General features: G+C 37.6%; 2 long non-coding RNA genes across 2 annotated transcripts in view; one reads left to right on the top strand and one right to left on the bottom strand.

Moving 5' to 3' along the window:
* Window positions 1-7,593, top strand: part of LOC138808232 (uncharacterized) — an 82,764-nt gene extending 75,171 nt beyond the window's left edge. The window contains exons 2-3 of the long non-coding RNA XR_011366448.1: window positions 6,546-6,587; window positions 7,458-7,593. This is a non-coding gene — a long non-coding RNA (uncharacterized lncRNA). The remainder of the gene's footprint in view (window positions 1-6,545; window positions 6,588-7,457) is intronic.
* LOC138808231 (uncharacterized) lies at window positions 6,187-19,528 on the bottom strand. The gene is made up of 4 exons (XR_011366447.1): window positions 19,433-19,528; window positions 7,442-7,568; window positions 7,036-7,102; window positions 6,187-6,829 (listed from the first exon to the last, which is right to left on the bottom strand). It is a non-coding gene; the product is annotated as an uncharacterized lncRNA (long non-coding RNA).
* Between the last annotated feature and the right edge of the window lie 510 nt (window positions 19,529-20,038).

Genomic DNA, 20,038 nt, shown 5'->3' with positions numbered 1-20,038 from the left:
TATGAAAAAGTGTCCTTTATTCAAGTGTTGCTAATTTTTCTAAACGTAAATATAATGAAATCTGTAGTAGACTGTAGAATTGTATACCAGAGCTGTCATTTTAATTCACAAGAAATTCAGACATTTATATGTTTATTTTTTTGTCAGTTGTGGCGCTTGAATTCCGAGCCTGGGCACTGACTCTGAGACTCTGTGCCAAAGTTAGTTAACACTGGGTCAATTGAGCCATGGAGCCACTTCAAGCTTTTGAGTTGTTAATTGTAGATAAGTGTGTTATGGGAACTTTTCTTCCTGGGCTGGCTTTGAACGCTATCCTCAGGTCTCAGCCTCATGAGTAGCCGGGATTACATGCATGAGCCACTGGCACCTGGCTTCACATAGACTTTTTTTTATTGTGAAAATAACATACAGAGAAGATACAATTAAATGGACAAGTTATTGAATAAATTTCTTATCAAGCATTGTTGCCCTGTCCTTTGTTTCTCCATCCCATATCTTTTTATCTCCACCACACACCTCCCCACCCCACCCCCACTTCTCACCCCTCTTGGCCAAAGTTGTAAAGTTCGATTTTCAAAATATTGGCTTGTATATTTCATTGCTGCAATGGGTCCACCTGTATCCTTTTTTAAAAATGTGTTTTTTCCTTCCCCTCCACAAATTATACCAACATCAAATACAGTGAAAGCAGTGGATATACTGTGGGGAAAGGACATACAAAACAACAAAGAAATCATCTTATGAATATCTTTGAAATAATCGCAAGAAAGAAAAAAAGTATTTGAATCTTTCTCTAGGGGTATATCTCATCCAACATCAACTTATCTGACCTTTTCTGCATGTCTCAAAAATATACTAGTTATTGCAAATAAGGGAAAACAAGGGACTTATGTTTCTTTCACTTATGTTTTTTGGGCCTGGATTACTTCACTTAATATAATTTTTTCCAAGTCTTTCCATTTCCTAACAAATGGTGCAATGTCATTCTTTATGATAGAGGCATAGAATTCCATTGTGTATATAGACCACATTTTCTTGATTCATTCATCTACTAAGGGGCATCTGGGTTGGTTCCACATCTTAGCTATGGTAAATAATGTTGTAATAAACATAGTTGTTCTGGTAGCTTTGGTATGGTCTTGTGATCATTTGGGTAAATTCCCAAAACTGGGATTGCTGGGTCATAGGGGAGCTCTATGTGGTGTCTTTTGATGAACCTCCATAATATTTTCCAAAGTGGTTGAACAAGTTTACAGACCCACCAACAATTCAGTAGGATTCCCTTCTGTCCATATCCCCTGTTGTTATCTGTTGTTATTAGAGTTCTTGATTATAGCCATTCTATCTGGGGTGAGGTGGTACCTCAATGTTGTTTTGATTTGCATTTCTTTCATGGCCAGGGAGGTTGAGCATTTCTTCATGTGTTTATTGGCCATCCTCCTTTCCTCTTCAGAGAAGTATGTCTTTAAGTCTTTAGCCCACTTATTTATTGGGCAGTTGTTTCCTTGAGGGTTTGTTGTTGGGGGATTTAATTTTTTGAGTTCCAGGCATATTTTAGATATGAGGCCCTTGTCCGTTGTGTGGTTAGTGAAGATCTTCTCCTAATATGTGGTTGATCTATTGATCTTGCTAGCTATGTCCTTTGCCATGCAGAAGCTCTGCAATTTCATGCAGTCCTATTTCTCTAACCTTTCTTTGATTCGTTGTGTTTCTGGGTGTCTTAAGAAAGTTTCGGCGTGTGCCAAGGAGACCTAGGTAGTCTCTTATTCACGGACTCCACTCCTAAACTACTCACGGTGATTCAAACCTTTGGCAAAGCAGCAAGGTATAAAATTAACCCTCAAAAGTCAATGGCTTTTCTGTATTCCAACAATGAGAAAAGCGTGGCTGAAATTAGGATAGCAACTCCGTTCGTCATCGCACCACAAAAAATACCTGGGAACTAACTTAACCAAAGAAGTAAAGGACCTCTATGGTGAAAACTTTAAAAACCTGTTAATGGAAATCAAAACAATGTAAAAATGGAAAACCTCCCATTCTCCTGAATTGGAAGGATCAACATCATGAAAATGGCAATACTTCCCAACACTATAACTTCAATGTGGTACCAATCAATATTCCAACGTCATTCTTCAAGGAAATAGATGAAGTAATCCAAAAATTCATATGGATCATAAAAGACCTCAAATAGCAAAAATTATCCTTAACAGAAAGAACAGTGCTGGAGGAATATCAATACCAAATTTCAAACTCTACTACAAAGCCACAGTAATCCAAACAGCTTGGTAGTGGCAAAAGAACAGACCTCAGGACCAATGGAATAGAACTGAAATCCCCGAAATGAACCTACAGACATATAGCCATTTAAACTTCGATAAGGTAGCTTTAAAAAGAATGGAAGAAAGACAGCCTCATCAGTAAATGGTGCTGGCAAAATTGGGTTACTACTTGTAGAAAAATAAAGCTAGATCCTTATATATTACCCTGCACCACAATCAACTCCAAATGGATCAAAGACCTTGGAGTCAAAGCAGACACTCAAATAGTCATTTTATAATGATGAACTGCTTAGTGTCTCTGGCTCACATATATAATCCAAGCTATAGTTAAGAATAAAGGTATGAGAAACAAACACCTAGTGTGCGTTGTTCATGATGCTTTGCATTGGCATTATTTAATATCGTTTGTTTCTTATACTACAATGCTCTTATTTTTATTTTTACCTAGGTGGGGGATATAGGTTCTAGCCAGTGTTTAGCCTTCTTTGGTTGAGAGGGAGCCATGTGGTAGTTCTTGCCTTGTATGGCATGTAATTGAAATCCTCCTGCTTTCACCTCCCCATGGACCAGGGTGATAGAAGTATTCCATCATGCACAGCCAGGGGTGGGGATCATTGCAGGTAAAATTTCACTGGTCTTGAAATGATGTCCCAAAAGGCTAGCTTTACAGGCATATGCCTTCAAAACCTTGTTGTATTCCGTTTCACTTTGAAGTAGTGTTTGTACATACTTAGAGATAAAATGGTAACACATTACATGTTTAATATATAGAATAGTCAATATAATTAGCAAGTTGATCTCCTAAAACATTGCAGCTAATATATTTTGGTAACATCCTCACTCTGCTAGTCACTTTTTCAAATATACCATAAACATGAATACATTAATAATGTGCACTAGAAGATTAAATGTTGATAGATATAGACAAGTTAGACTATGTGTAGTAAATATATATTTATCTATTGCTGCTTTGAAGAACATTATCATATATTCACCATAAAAATACCACCATATATTCACCATGACAATAATTTTCCTGCAGTGTAGAATTTTCCATTTCATTATCTGCCATCTTTTAATCTTTTTACATTCTCATAAGTATGAATTTTTTCTTGTTTCTTATGTTTTGAAATTATTAAGATGGAATTTAAAAAATCGTAGAGTCTCCTAAAATTAGCACATTTTGTTTGGTTTTGTGTTGCTAAATCATTAAAACCAAGGTTTCCTGAAAGGTATGCTAGCAGACTATGTCACTATATTGTATTGTAATTACATCTTATTATTGTATTTTGATATAGGATTTTGCTGTTGCTGTTTTATGATATAGTGTCTTGAAGCCGGACTGAAACTTGCAACTCCACTGCCTCCATTAACAATGCTTTATCACCAGGTACTGGAGGCTGATAATTATAACTCTAGCTAATCAGGAGGTTGATAACTGATATTTAGTTCAGACAGCCTGAGCAGGAAATATTATGAGTCTCTCCTCTCTAGTTCACTAAAAAAAAGCTTGCAGCTGAACTGTAGTATAATTGGTAGAGCAATAAGGTCAAGGGAAAGAAGCGTGGGATTGTCATATAGCCCCCGAGTTCAAGCCCTAAGACACAAATATGCACAGACACACATTCATACACACATACTCCCACACACTTGTACACGCACAAATTACCAGGCAAAGTTGTACCTTAAATACTTATCCAGAGATCAGACAACTGTCTACTTACTTGTGAAGGATTTTCCTTGATTATTTTGATGGAGGAGGATAGTTCATGGGACACAGACGACAAGACTTTAGTGAGGAATACTTTATAAACGACTAGCTTATAAAAAGAACAGGAGCAGGGTTTTTATCTTTAAATCTTACATTCCTTCAACTATACTATTTAAAAAAAATCATTGAATTATGAGAAAACAATGCACCTCTTCCCTTCTCCCCTTCCCCTCTGTCATAAAATATGACAAAAGATTCAAAAATACTCTTTTATCTTACAAGAATGTACACCTGTAAAAATGTCTGTCTATATGTGTAACAATACATGTGTTTTCCAATACTTGTTTGATTTTCCCACCGCTAAGAACTTGCCTTTTTTCCAGATGAAAGCACACTGGGGTTTCAAAGGCAAGTAAGATTAGGAAACAAAAACCTAATAATGTCTTAGGAAGTAGATGTCAAAAATTGATGCAAGAAGCACATGGCAGGCCGAGGGGGCCCTGAGAGGCAAAATGATTTGTGCAGGATGAGAGGAATAGTGACAAATAAGGCCTGGATCTGACCTAGGAAGGGCTATTTGAGGTTGAGACATGCCTGTATCTAGGCCTAGCTGAGGCTATTGGGATTTGACAATGTCCACATGTGTATAAATTGATGTGGGAGGGGAGATTTCAGCCTCCAGTTTGTCTTGGGGATGGTCTTATGTGAGCAAGCAGCTTAGATCATTGGGCTCTGAGAGATGACACTACCTCACTCACAATGGAATAGAATATAGATCTCTGAGAGCCACGCAACTGTAACCTACAGTTAGCTCAAGCCAGCTCACTTGGCCTGTGGCTCAGGAACAAGAAAGATGTTCCTGTACTGTTTTCAAAGTCAAGAGACTCAGGTCTCAAGCATGAGAGGTGTGAGTGCCTCACTCGATGCTGCAGACATTCGATCAGTGCCCAACCACGAATCCAATGTCTCAGGACTTTTTATAAGAAGAAACCAAGGAAATCACAAGGAAATTCAGGCCAGGTATAACTATGACAGTAAACCTATTTAATCTCATCCTAGCCCACACTAGAAACTTCTTCTTATGTGCTTTTATATGTGTAGACAGAAAATATTTGCTGTGCACTTTTCAATCCACTCTACTACAATTACTCAGTTTGAAGTGTACTCTCATTTCCATGTTTCATAGATCCATTCTTTTTTACCACCTCAGTGTGACAATGAGTCCATCCAAACCCTGAATGTGCCTTATTATGTATGGAGCCTGGACTCAGGCTTTCTGGAAATTCTGGTAATGGACCTTGTCCCTGCCTACCAGAAAGCTGATCCCTTCTATGTGGGAAACTTCCTCCACCACTTCACAGAGTGTAGGACAATGGAGCAGTTGCTGGATATTCTGAAAGTGAGTGTTCCTGGGCTGGGAAGGTGGCTTAGTGGTAGAGAGCTTGCCTTGTATGCATGAGGCCCTGGGTTCGAATCCTGACCACGACATAAGCAGAAAACAAGCCAGAAGTGGTGCTGTGGCTCAAGTGGTAGAGTGCTGGCATTGAGCTGAAGAGCTGAGGGACAGGGCCCAGGCCCAGAGTTCAAGCCCTGACAAACAAAAAAGTTAGTGTTCCTAAGCCAGGCACCAGTAACTCACACCTGTAATCCTAGATACTCAGGAGACAGAGATCTGAGGTTCACGGTTCAAAGCCAGCCCTGGCAGGAAAGTCCATGATACTCCTCTCCAATAAGACACTAGAAAACCAGAAGTGGTGCTGTGGCTCAAGTGGTAGAGTGCTCCCCTTGAGCTGAAAGGCTGAGGGATAGCACCCAAGCCCAGAGTTCAAGCCCCATGACAAACAAAAGAAGTTAGTGTTCCTCCTTCAAACCCAGGGCTGATGATACCCCCTGGCAGAATATTGGAATACTAGGTACATCTCTGAGACAGTTTCACTGGGGTCTAGTCAAAGGAGCTTGGCTTGAGACAAAGAAGTGCAGTCTTTGGCTAATTCCTTAGGACTGGGCTGCCAGAATATTTCATGTGCTTCATAAGCTAGTGGAGCCTTAGTAATTTGCTTGCTGAGAGACTAGGATTTAAGGAAGGAGCAAGTGGCACCCAACGTCAACGCTCACCTAGGAAATCACTATCTTTGAGGCCTTTGAAGGAATATAAACAGAAGAAAGGAGGCAACTTTTACTTTAATTGGGGGCTTGAGTGCTGTCCCATTTCTAACACACTACCAATTGAGCCCCAGGTCCAATTCTGGCCTTTGACTGGTTAATTGAAGATAAGTATATTTAGATTTTTACAAACTAGACTGGCTTCAAACTGTGATTCTCAGATCTCACCCTACGGATTAGTAGGATTAGAGGCATGAGCCATTGTGCATTTATTTGGACAGATGCACATAAGCATCTTCACAGAATTACCATGAAGTTGTATATACATATCTGCAATTTTGTGTGTCATGTTTACATTACCATGTGGGACTTAGCGAGTCCTATGTGTGTCCTGTTAGTTCAGAAAAGGAGAAGCATAGAGTTAACTTCCTTCTCTCCTCCCATTGGTACAGATACTTCTACCATAACTGAGAAGAAGATGAACAAGTGAAGAAGTAAGTGGACGCTGGAACAAAGAATTCTATCCTTGAAAACTTGGTATCTTTGAGGTTTCTGAATCAAACTCAACTTTCTTCTTTGAACACCAGTTGTGATTTTCAACAGGGGGTTGAGGCTTGGCACATCAGTGGATAGCAGATTACACAGTTGTGGTTGTGGTTGTGCTTTTGGACTCTCATGGATGACAGGGAGGGCTGTGTGTAGCAAGTCAGATCCAGTTGGGAAAAAATTTCTCTTCCTATTACAGGGAGAATTTTAGAGGATTATATTTGAGAAATTACTAGAAGTGGGTTGTGAGGAGCATCCTGCTTGCAGGAGTCTCTTTCCACTTCCCAACAATCAATCTGCCCACAGCGTTGTTTGTTTGATCCTCCCCATGTGGATGGACTTCTACCCTGATGATTTCTATGAGCCCAAGAACAATGACACCCTGAAAGAACTTACACAGAATGTCAACCTCATCATGGCCTCTTCAGACCTGCTCTTCCGCTTACATATTTTTCTGGACCAGCTGGAGGAACCCATGAGACCAAGAAAAAGAGGAAGAAGTCCTTGTTTAGATGCCCCAGAGCTTGTGAGTAGGGATGGAACCTGAGTCTCTAGGGATGTTTCTGATTGGCCAAGAGCCCTTAGTACTCCCCAGCTTGGCAAAATTTCCTTTTATGGATATTCTTTGCCAGGTAATGTCTGTTCTCCTTTTGAAAGAACTTGGAAGTAGCCACTCATTAGAAAAAGCCTACCTCCTCATCAGTGTTCAGTCCCAACTCAAATCCTACTGCTTCTCCTATTAGATCATCTTGGAAGTTTAGTGACACCTTAACTACGAGGGTCTACTCAAAGACTCCTGTACCTATTTTCATTCTCAGGTTTGCATCACCGTAGAAAAGCTTCTGCAGAACTCCAGGTAAAGAACCCATCAGTGATGTCGTCTATGGTGACTGATGGAGATTGGAAGCCATCGCTGATCTCCAGAAATCCTGTGAAGGTAGAGTGTGTTTTTCAATTTGTAGAAAGGCCAAAGTAGGTTTTGAGTCCTGTGGACATCCCACTGATTCTGAACCCCACATGTGATGCAGGTGTATCTACACATACCACCAAGGAAGAAGACGATACAGAATGTCTTCCATTGATGTTCACAATCCAGCTAGATCAGCTCTAAATCAGTCAACAAAAAAACACTTCTTGGTGTGATGGTTAAATATGTGCTAATGGAAAATGACTCCAGTCTATGTTTAGGAAAACCAATAAGTGAGGTCCAAAATCTAGATTCAGTTGAGGAAAGGGAATCTTTCCTCACAGAATACCCAGACCAATCTCTCTTCTTGCAAGGGATCCAATTTCCAGTTGATAAATTAGAATCTGGCCCTCCCTGGACTCAGGAAGAAAATCCTGTCTTTATTGAGGAAGTAGATCCCTTTGAAGACTCTGAGGCAGAATTTCTGTCTGAAGGCAACTTAGAGGCCAATCTAGATTTTGAGATTCCTTCTCCCCTTCCTAAGAAAATCCTTATTTTTCTTTTTTTTCTGATTTTTGTAAAAGGTTCATTCTATTTATTTTTCTAACTTTATTAATATGTAAATATTTTTGACATATTCTAGAATTCATGAATCCTAAATATATTTCTTTTTAAACCTACAAACTGAAGAATCGTGCATACCTGTTCTGGAGGCGGGGAAGCAGAGTGACAGGGGGCTGTAGAAGAGAGCCTACTGGATATAATGGGAGCTGTTAAATGCAACAAGAGTGAGAAGGAAGCCAGGCCATGCCTGTATGGGGTGATAAGGTGGCTACAAAAGGTCTAGGACATAGCAGATCAGATGTCCTAGAAAGCTATTCTGTCAATTGGGACAAATACCACAATACTTATAGCGTTAAGTGGGACTCTCTTCCAACAATGAGTTCAAATCTGTATACATTTTCATTGCATTCATTTGCCTTGAGCAAATATGGAAGGAAAATTTGGCTCCAATAATATAAAAAGTCTACTTTGGGCTGAAAATATTTGACACAATATATAGGAGATATGTATACTGGAAAGTAAAAGCCATCATCAATAGAAGAAAGAAGGCTTACATAGATGAACAAACACAAAATCAGGAAAAATTTCCACAATTAAATCAGTTATATGTAAATACATGTTATATTCTTTATGTTCTACATAGTATATTATGTAATATATAAGATTCAATATGATTTTTCAAAGTAAAAAGGCATTTAAAATTTTAGAATTGCGTGTTTTTTGCACAAAACATTAGTGTAAATGTTATTGGAGAAAGTAGTGATATAATTTGATTATAATTATATGAATATATATTTGTGTGTTTCTAGATATAACACTGAGTATAAATAAATATTATATACATATATTTGTATATATCTGTCTATGAAGTGAATATAATGAAAGTGAATATAATGAAACTGAGTTTAGTATGTATAAAAAAGTTGAGTACATGAGACTCAAACCTGTAATCCTACTGATGTAGGAAGCTCGGTTTTGAATTTTAGTATCTCTTATCCCCAAGCCCTAGATTTTTCAGAGGAGGCATGGGCCCTCCAGTGTAGCAAACAAACATATGCCATGGGATCAAACTCCCTGACCACAGAGGAAAGTCAGTAGAAATCAGGACAAGCTTCTTATCTTGACTGTGTACTCAGTTCCTGTACCAAGAAGGCCATCTTTAGAACACCAGATGGAAAGTTGGCATTCCCTCCACAAGGTTCTAAAAATATCTTTCTGAACGATAGTCTGACTATATTGAATTAAATCTTTTTCCCTTCGCAAGCTGCAAACACATAGAAATATGACAAGAGCTAAAGAAAGATGGTCAAAGACTTACAAATACATAAAATTATATACTCTGTTTCAGTAATTCAATGACAAATTATCAAAGGCATGTCGAATTTTTTTAAAGGAAATAGAAACATACTCTGAGTTTATCAGGAACTGGGTGATATTTTGGTTGCTGAATTGTTGAATGCACTTCTGGGCAAAGGAGACACATACCTTGGGGAAAATTGTGTGGGGTTGGGTGTCCTCACACGGCTTCACAATAAAATGGCCATAACATCTAGGATGTCACAGCCAACTTTGCCATGGCAGCAAGTAGGTGTCAGGCACTGATTTTGCCCTGAAGTGGACTCAACAACACCAACAGGCAAAAAGAATGAGAAGGAATGACTATTATCCACCAAACTTCAGCTTAAATAGCTGTCCTTACCAGAACTAGGATAAATTGAGCTGGAAAAGGCTGATCTCCATGTCAGGATCCTGAGCACTAAGGACTAGTGTGTGTGTGTGTGTTTGTGTGTGTGTGTGTGTGTGTGTGTGTGTGTGTGTGTGTGTGTGTCTCTCTCTCTGTGTGTGTCTGTGTGTGTGTGTGTGTGTGTGTGTGTGTGTGTGTGTGTGTGTGTGTGTGAATACTGGGGCTTGAACTCAGGGAGATGACCTTTAGCTTTTTTTAATCAAGGGTAACAGTCTACGACTTGAACCAAATTTCCATGTCTTGATTTTGAATGGTTAATTAGAGATCAAAGTTTCAATGTTGCACATGTTCATTCTTTGTCCCTCCTTTTCAATGACACCTTTAACTTCTTTTTTTTTTTGGGTCCGATCATGGGGCCTGAACTCTGGGCCTGGGCGCTGTCCCTCAGCTCTTCAGCTCAAGGTTATCGCTCTACTGCTTGAGCCACAGCGCCACTTCCGGCTTTTTTCTTTTTTCTTATGTGGTGCTGAAGAATCGAACCCAGGGCCTCGAGCATGCAAGGTAAGCGCTCTACCACTGAGCCACCTTCCCAGCCCCCCTTAAACTTCTGAAAGAGAGATAAATGTAAAAAAAATGAAAAAAATGAAAGAAAATAAATATCATCTTGTTTCTGTTTCCTGGTCACTGATTATTTTTGAGATAGTGCTTCTTACTAATAAGAATTATTGGTAGAATCTGAAAACCTATTTGAGTAATAAATAGACTAGGAAAAATGTTGTCTCCTATTTTTTATCACTACATTTCTTTTTGTCTAAGTATACATGCCAGACTTACCCTAAGGGCCTAGAATAAACAAAATGGCTTATAGAGCTCAGATCATATCTTTCCACAGAAGATGACAGCCCCAGAAGAAAAACTTGTCCACAACTTGCACAAGGAAGGGAGAGTTTGATGTCTCCTTAAATCTTAGGATCGAATACTCATGAAGAACCCTGGGGACTGATGACAGCTTAAGGACCTAACATTTCCTGTGTCGTTCAACCATAGGAACAGTCACCAGTCTCCCATCATACTGTAGGTGCCACGCCTGACTGGTGACCTTGGCTGTGTCATGAGAACGTGCAGCAGGGCTCTGTCATGGTCATTGGAGAGTCAGTATTGCACACTAAGAGGACATTCATGAAGGTGGTAACAAGGCCTGAGTGAGGGTTTGTCAGATATAGATGATTTGTAACAGGCACTACTGTATTCTGGCTAAGAATGTGGATATATCATCGGGGTCTTGCACACAAATTTATCAAGTGTTAGCTTGCAACATTTCTGCATGAAAGCCAACAAAAGGTCATCAATGCCCTCTGAACATATTCTCATCAATATTTAGTAAGTGAAAAGCTATAAAAATCAAGTTCATCATGACGAAAAATCTGATATGAAAACCAAATTGCAGGAGCATTTACAAAAAATGTTTTTCTGTATGTATCAAATGTGACAAAATATTAAAAATTAATGAAGCTGGGAAAGTTAAATTGATTTCTTTTTTACTATGGTTGCAACTGTCTTTTACATTTCAACTACTTAACAAAAAGAAGGTAGGCCAAGTACCACTGGTGGCTCACACCTGTAATTCTAGCTAGTTAGAAACCTGAGATCTGAGGAAAGTGAATTGAAGTTAGACTAGTTAGGAAATCCAGTGAAACTTTGATCTTTAATTAAACATTCAAAATCAAGACATGGAAGTTTGGTTCAAGTCTTAAACTGTCAACCTTGATTAAAAAAGCTAAATGTCAGCTCCCTGAATTCAAGCCCCAGTATTCACACACACACACACACACACACACACACACACACACACACACACACACACACACACACACACACACACACACACACACACATTCTCAAAAATAACCAGTGACCAGGAAACAGAAACAAGATGATATATATTTTCTTTCCTTTTTGTCATTTTTTTCAGAAGTTAAAGGGGTCATAGAAAAGGAGGGACAAAGAATGAACACGTGCAACACTGGTATTCAATTGGTACTATGTTGAAAATTACCTATGAAATTTGTTTTGGGGGAAGAATGGGAAAACAGAAAAAGAGATAAAGTGAAAGGGTAAAATTGTCCAAAAAAATGCACTCAGGGAATTAGAGCTGTGGCGCAATATGAGTGCCATTATTCAGCAAAAGAGCTCAGAGAAAGTGTCCAGGCCCTGGATTCAAGCCTCATTACTGACTAAAACAAAAACAAGAAAAAAGAAATGTAATCCTTACCACACGATTGTAACTAAAACCTCTACAGCACAATAATAATAATAATAATAATAATAATAATAATAATAATAATAATAATAATAATAATAATAATAATAATGATAGAAGTAGATGATGATGAAGAAGAAGAAGAAGGAAGTTAAAAAAAACCAAACCTGTGAGAAAAATTGAGAGAGCAAGGGAAGGACTGACCTTTCAAAAAGAAATATATCCATACCTGACTTATATGCCTGTAACCTCAGTGTAATTCACATTTATAATAACAATACAAAAGAAAAAACAGAAATGTAGTGCTGGAGCCATAACTCAAATGGGAGGTCAGACTAATATGTATGTGATACCAAGGTCAACCCCCTTATCAATTTCTCCTTCAAAAATGGTTCTTCTTATCACTTGTGCTTTCCTTTGCTTATGAAAAGGGGTGCAGTTAAAGAAAGAGAAAGGTAATCTGTCAGGCACAGAACTGTACTTGCAAAGAGCAGTACTCACTAGAACACATGTTTACTAGACCACTTGATGACTCCACGTTTTCTGAAATAAACAGAACTAGTTGGAATTGAATACATGCTCCACTGTATACTAGATGGGGGCTCAAAATTATTGAAACTCTCTGGATCTCAAATTCTTTACAGGTAAAATGAGCATAACAATACGTACCTCACAGCATTATGAGATCTGGTTGTCATCAAACATGGAGCGGTTTTATCTTTGGTGTGTGTGCAACACTCAAACATTGCTGGAAGGAGTAAAAACTGGCATGATGTTTACTATATTACTTAAGAGTAATACAACATGCCTGTAATCCTACTTACAAAAGAGGCTGAGGAAAGAGGATCAAGGTTTTAAGTCTGGAGGAAACTGGATCAGATTCATCTCCAATGATCTCTAAAAAAGATTGAGGTGGAGTTTGGTTCAAGTGGTAGAGTGCTATACTGGAGCATAAGCCTCAGGAACAGTGCCAAGGGAATGAGTTCAAGCCCTAGGACCAGCACAAGCACACACACATGCACAAGCACACACACACACACTAAATTGTTTGTGTTCCTATCACCCTGCTTAACAATATATTTCCTTTTCCAAGCTCACCTGATTTTTTCTGTTTTAAAAGGGACTTCTGTGTAGCACAGGCTGCTCCTAAACTTACAATCCTCCTGGGTACTGGGAGTACTATAATTGCCTTCACTCAGTAACTCTATTTATAACATATTAGCAAGAAATTCATTCATACTCATGAAGATATTTGGCTTAAAGCTGTTCACAGTAATATTCTACTGTACAAAATGTAAATAATATAACTGGATATGGTACTATCCTACCACATGGTAATACCAGCCAATACTCAGGAACCTGACACAGGAGAATAAGCAGGTGAGGAAAGCCTGGTCTATGCTGCAAAACCTGGTCTCCAAAGGAAAGAAATTCTATAAATATTAATCTACTATGAAACATACAATATGTTAAATTTATATAATGTAACGAATAGATCATTATTAATAAAAATAAAATCTTGGCAGAAATTTTAAATACATACATATGCATATATATTTAAACTTGTAGAAATAAAATTTCAAGTGCTTTTATCTGCATCTTTCAGTCTACCTGTCACCTACTTATTTACTGACACATTGATTTCTGTTTAGTCTTCACAAAACACTGTTCTCTCACATAAGTACACAAAATTGTAAAACAAAAAGTACAAAACAAATATTATCATAAATACAAATGTAGTCTAATCCCTACCAAAATAATTTGGAGAAAACATACATTAAGTTAATGGCATTGTATACTGCTCAGGAAGGGGAATCTAGGAAAATGTAGATTGTATATGTGTGTGTGTGTGTGTGTGTGTGTGTGTGTGTGTGTGTGTGTGTGTGTGTCTGTCTGTCTGTCTGTCTGTCTGTCTGTCTGTCTTTCTGTGTCTGTGTGTTTTCCATGAGTAATATTGGAGTTAGAATTAAATGTATTATTCTTGCTTGGTCTTTTTGCTCAAAGATGACACTCTACCACTTGATCCACATCTCCACTTCTGGATTTTGTTTTCTTAATTGGAGAAATATCTCAGATTTTCTGCATGGGCTGCTTTAAACCTGAATCCTCAGTTTTTGACCTCTAAAGTAGATAGGTTTTAAAATATGAGCCACTGGTGGAAATCAACTACGTTAATATTTTTGCCTGTTTGAATGAATTTTAAAGTAATACATATATGTTACATTTGAGAGTGACTGGAAATAGTCATTAACGTTTAACAGAATTTAAAACATACAAAGCTGAGAATGGCAAGTAGCTGAGAACAGAATGGAATAAATCAAAATTACCTATGACAGTTTTCAGTCTGTGCACAGAAATAATTACATTATTGGAGCCCAAAGCCATCAGATAGCTGAGCTCCAGCTGGCTGCTATGCTCATGAGGCTAGCTGGTGCTATTCACCAGAATGTGATGTTGTTGGATAGTAGGGATCAGCTTCAAGTTAAGAACCTGAAATATTTCTATTCATCTAGAAGAGGAAACATACCAGGACAAGAAATGTGATTAAAATTGCTGAATGCAAAAACCATCCAAAGGAAGACCGAATAACTTTCTATATCTGAAAAGAGTATTCTCTCACAAAGAATCATGAGCTGAATATAGTGGTCAATGTTTGTAATCTCCGAACTTGGGAGGCTGATTTAGAAGTTAGCTTGAGGCCAGCCTAAGTTTTAGGCAATCAGAAGGACATATAGTAAAATGCTATCTTAAAACAACAACAACAAAAGACCCAGTGACTGGGAGTATTTTTAGTGGTAGAGTGCTGGCCTTACATGCAAGAAGCACTTGATTTGATTCCTCAGTATGTCGTAAGCAGAAAAACTGGAAGTGGTGCTGTGGCTCAATTGGTAGTGTGCTAGCCTTGAGCAAAAGAAATTTAGGAAGAGTGCACAGGCCCTGATTTCAAGCCCCAGCTCTGGCAAAATTTAAAAAAAAAACAAGTGCAAAATGCTGTTTGTTGAAATAAATATGTTGAAGAATTTTTATACTCACTAGAAAATAGTGCTGTTGGGAATTCATAATGAACTTTGTTAGGAAAAATTAAAATAAATTAATGAAATATTATCTGGCATTGGAAAGAACATAGTGAGATGTAAAAATGATTGGTGCCTATAGTTAATTGATACAACAATGTTATAGATACACTTGCCAAACTGTGATTTTTTTAAGTATACAATCGTGGGTTTGTTCTTTTTCAAAATAATTTTACTGCCAGGCCTAGCTACTAAGGAGACTGAGAACTGTTCGAATCCAGCCAGGGCAGCAAAGTCTGTGAGACCTTTATATCCAACTAAAGGTTCAGAAAATGTGAAGTGGCACTGTTGCTTAAGTGGTAGAGTGCTAGTCTTGAGCTGAAGAGTTGAGATATGATGCCCAGGCCTAGAGTTCAAGCTCCACAACTGACAAAAAATAGTAATAGTAATAATATTAATTTTATTGTTACTATTAAGGTGTTATATATAAAGGCTACCAATTCATAAGTTTTTTTCTTTGCTAAAAGAAATACGTATCCATCTTCATTGCCAACAGCCAGGATTTGGCCATCTGCTTTCCAGCTGATCTCTCGATGTAGAGGCAATGTGTAATACAAAACAATACAAACCCTTTCTGACTATAAATAATTTTTTCCCTGCACATCTTAAAAATCAATGCTGACAACATGAAATTAAAAATCCCTAAGTTTAAAACATTCTTCTAAACAAGTTAAAGAAATCCTGATAACAAGTATTTTAAGAATAATTTCAGAGAGCTTGAACTCAGGGCCTGGGTTCTGTCTCTGAGATTTACTACTCAAGATTGGGTTGCCAGTTTGAGCCACAGTGCCACTTCCAGTTTTCTCGTGATTAGTTGCACAGAAAAGTCTCACCAACTTTCCTCTCCAACCTGGCTTTGAACTAGGATCTAGAGATCTCAGCCCTCTGAGTAGCTAGGTTTATAGGCCTGAGCCCCTGGCACCTGGCTTTTTGCTTACCTGAGACAGAGGCCAGTTAATATTAAATGTCAATCATGTTTAATTTTGTAAAATGAAGTTAACTGAAATGCCTTCCACTAGAAATAAGGAATCAAATGAGTAGGTGGGTTACAACGTTATTACCAAAAGTTACTTATTTTCCTTGTGTTTTTTTCTTCCAAAATTGTGTGCTTTCCAGAATCATACCTTATCTTTCCTTGCTAATTTCTTTGGTTTATTTCATAATTGTCCACATCTTCTTCAGCAATCATTTACTTATGTGAAGAGCTTTCAAACATCTATTTTCAGCCCAAATTCCTTGTATACACCTCTCATCCATATATTCAGCTGACATAAAAACTTGTGAAACAGTAATCATCTCTTATCAGTATTGGATATTAATGTGTAAGTTAAATTTAAGAAAATAACATCAATAATTGTAACATGATTTTAATAATAATGCTAAACATAAATACAACGTTGATTATATTCTGAGCAATTTAATAAAAACCTCCAGGAAAAGAAATCACTTTTTTTAGTGCTGATATTATGGTTTAAACTCAGGACCTTACCTTCTCACTTAAGCTTTTTCCCTCAAGGGTGGTGCTCTGTATTTCAACCACAGCTCTCCTTCGAATTTTATTTGGGGGATAACATAGAGATAAGAATCTCATGGAATAAAAACAATCATTTGTGTCCCTATCTTATTTCACATAACATTCTCTTATAAGGTTATATGGTACCATGTACTACTTTCTGAAAGTGAGGTTAACCATGGGACCTATGGTTATTGGAGCCTCGCTTATTTCACTTAATAAAATTGTTTCCCCATCTTTCCATTTCCTAGCAAATGGGGCGATTTCATTCTCTCTGATGGAGGCATAGAATTCCAGTGTTTGTGTGTGTATCACATTTTCTTGATCCATTCATCTACTGAGAGGCATCTGGGTTGGTTCCATATCTTAGCTATGGTAAATAATGCTGCAATAAACATAGTTGTGCCGGTAGCTTAGTATGGACTTGTGTGTTATCATTTGGTAAATGCCCAAAAGTGGGATTGCTGGGGTATAGGGGAGCTCTAAGTGGAGTCTTGGAAAAAATTATATTAAGTAAAGTAAGTCAGACAAAAGAAACATAGGTCCCATGGTTTCCCTTATTTGGAATAACTAGTGTATATCTGGGACACGCATAAGAGTTCAAAAGCTATGTACATACCAACAGATAAGATGATGTTAAGCGAAGTGAATCCCAAGATAGGCTTTATAATTTACCATGTGATTTCTTTTTGTTTTTGTTTTCGTATTTTCCCCCACCAAGGTATAACTCCTTTTTTCACTGTATTTAATGTATGTGCCCTGCATCTTGTATACACCATTTCTCTAACTTGGGTAGGGCAAGGGAAAAAACAAAATGTTTAAATAGGGCAGGCTGACCCGTTGTAACAATGAGATGCACAAGACACTATGTTGAAAAAGAATCTTTACAATATGGGTGGGGAAGCAGGGAAGGGAGGAGAGGGGGGTGTGTAGTTGTGGAGGTGGGAGGAAGAAAGGGTAGGGGAAAAACAAAGGAGGAGGTACAATACCTCATAGAAAATGTACTCATTACCTTGCTCATGTAACTATAACCCCTCTATACCATATTTTTACAGTAAAAACCTCTTTTATAAAACAGAAGGTGTCATGTACACCAAGTATAGCAGCCCATATATGTAATTCCCGCTGATTGGGAAGCAGAGATGACAAGGATCATGGTCTGAGGCCAGGCCAGAGAAAAAACTGCCAAGACGGCCATCCTAACGAATGAGCTTTCCATAGTGGTTCACATCTGTATTCCTAGCTAATTATGTGGGAGGCATAGGTAGCAAAGTCTCAGTCAATCTAAGATCAGACCCGGGCAAAAAGTTCAAGACCTCAAGTAATTAAATGGACTAGAAGTATGGTAAAAGTAGTTGAGCTTCTTGATGCTATTCAACCAGAGTCCTATCTAGCAAACAGGGAACCCCTGAATAGAACCCTTCCACCAAAAAGCCTAAATAATTTTAGCCTATTTGAACATCTAATTTCAAGGAGCCTGACAGATCAGAGATGATGACATTCTCTTTAAAATTAGGTATTCAAAAGAGACAAAGTTATTTAGATTTTGAAAAAATTGAAAAGGAAAATACATGTGATTTTTGTTAGCTCTGTAATTCTTGAAAACATGAAATGTACTCAAGTATTTAATATATATCCATATGTGTGTATATGTCCATGTATATATGTATATCCAAGTATGTATGTATATATATGTATATATACATACATATATGTATATGTATTTATATGTATGTATATATACATACATACATACAAGTGGTTCATCTCTATTCTGTGTAGCAAATGGTACAAATGAATCTGTATAATCACTATTCAAATGCATGAATAGACAAAGAGAATGAGCAAAGAACTCATATTCAGGAAATTATGGCTAGCCCATAACCCTGAAAATCTTTTACACCAGTTTGCATGTTTCAGTTACTGCAGTACAGGGACAGTAGGACAACAGTGGGATACTAGGCAGATGAAATTAGAAATGAGAGATACAAATGTTAAAATATTCTTTCTTATGGGTAAGTAGAATTTCCTCTGTGTGTGTGTGTGTGTGTGTGTGTGTGTGTGTGTGTGTGTGTGTGTATTACATTTTCTTGATTTTTTTTCTGTTGAAGGTTATCTGGGCATATTCAATAAGAATGGTCTGGATGAAACCTTTACTATATCCTGGTTTGTAATCTTTCAGGTAAATGCCTGGAGTAGAGTTGCTGGATCATATGGAAGTGGGTAGTCAAATGAGGGGTGAAGGGTTAAAAGGTAGATGAATGACCAGGAGAAAAGGGGGAAAATGCAGAAAGGAATCCAATAAACATCCTACAATATTAAGAAGAGTGAAGGAAGAAGTGCATAGAGGAAGGATGGATGAGAACATTGAAAGGGTTGGCACTAATCAAGGTATATTGTACGCATAAAATGCTTTGTTTAATGATAATTTCTTACTGCTTAAAATTTCTTTCTACTTAAAATAATAATTAAAAAATCATGTCCCTAAACTGTTATGCAATTAGAAGCAAAGAATGAAAATTTGCTCTGATCAACTCCAGGGTCTATAAGTTTTTTTTGTTAGGATAAGTTTTAGAACAACACTAATGATACATATCACCTGAAGAAAATTTAATGATTTTCAGTTATTTATAGTAATCATTTTGGAGATATGGCTCAAGTGGCAAAATGCTACTTAGTGAGCAAAGCTGTCAGATAATGACTTCAAGTCTCAATCTCGAACAAAAGTACAAACAATCAGTAAAATTCAGGCACTTTCCTGGGCACTGGTAACTCATGCCTTTAATCTTACCTTTAATCAAAAGGCAGAGATCTGGGGATCTCAGTTGAATGTCAGCTTAGATAGGAACGTCTGTGAGTTTCTCATCTCCAACACACTGCCAAAGAAAGCTGGAAGTGGACTCATGGTTCAAGTGGTAGAATGCTGGCCTACAGCAAAAAGCTCAGAGGCAGAACCCAATCCTAAAGTTCACGCCTTAGAATAGTGCATATACAAACACAGGGGAAGTAAGTCACTCAAGTTCTCAATCTTCCATTTCCCTAATCCTAACTCAAATCTTGGACAGAACCCTAAGAGTAACCTTGATGATAATAGTAACCCAATCTTAAAATTAATGGAAAATATATCCTAACAGATACTCATTGTCTTTGAAATGATTTGGACTTTGCTCCAAATACTACAGATTCCCTGACTTGGACTCTGAAATCGTTCCCTATTATTAATCATTAACCTCAAATCTTCATATCATGAAAACTTCTGTAGTTTCCACTAATCTTAACTTTTAATGAACTCCTCTATCTCCAAAAAGAAGTTTCAGGTTTACTTAAAATCTACTCTAGTTCTTAACCCTAACTATATATCTAAACATTACTAGAAACCTAACTCTAAATTTAACCC

Source organism: Dipodomys merriami, unplaced genomic scaffold (assembly GCF_024711535.1).
Source record: "Dipodomys merriami isolate MVZ:Mamm:240054 unplaced genomic scaffold, mDipMer1.0.p SCAF_448, whole genome shotgun sequence".
NCBI classification, from domain to species: Eukaryota; Metazoa; Chordata; class Mammalia; order Rodentia; family Heteromyidae; genus Dipodomys; species Dipodomys merriami.
Note: the sequence above shows the minus strand (reverse complement) of the source record. Positions and strands in the feature narration are given on the sequence as shown.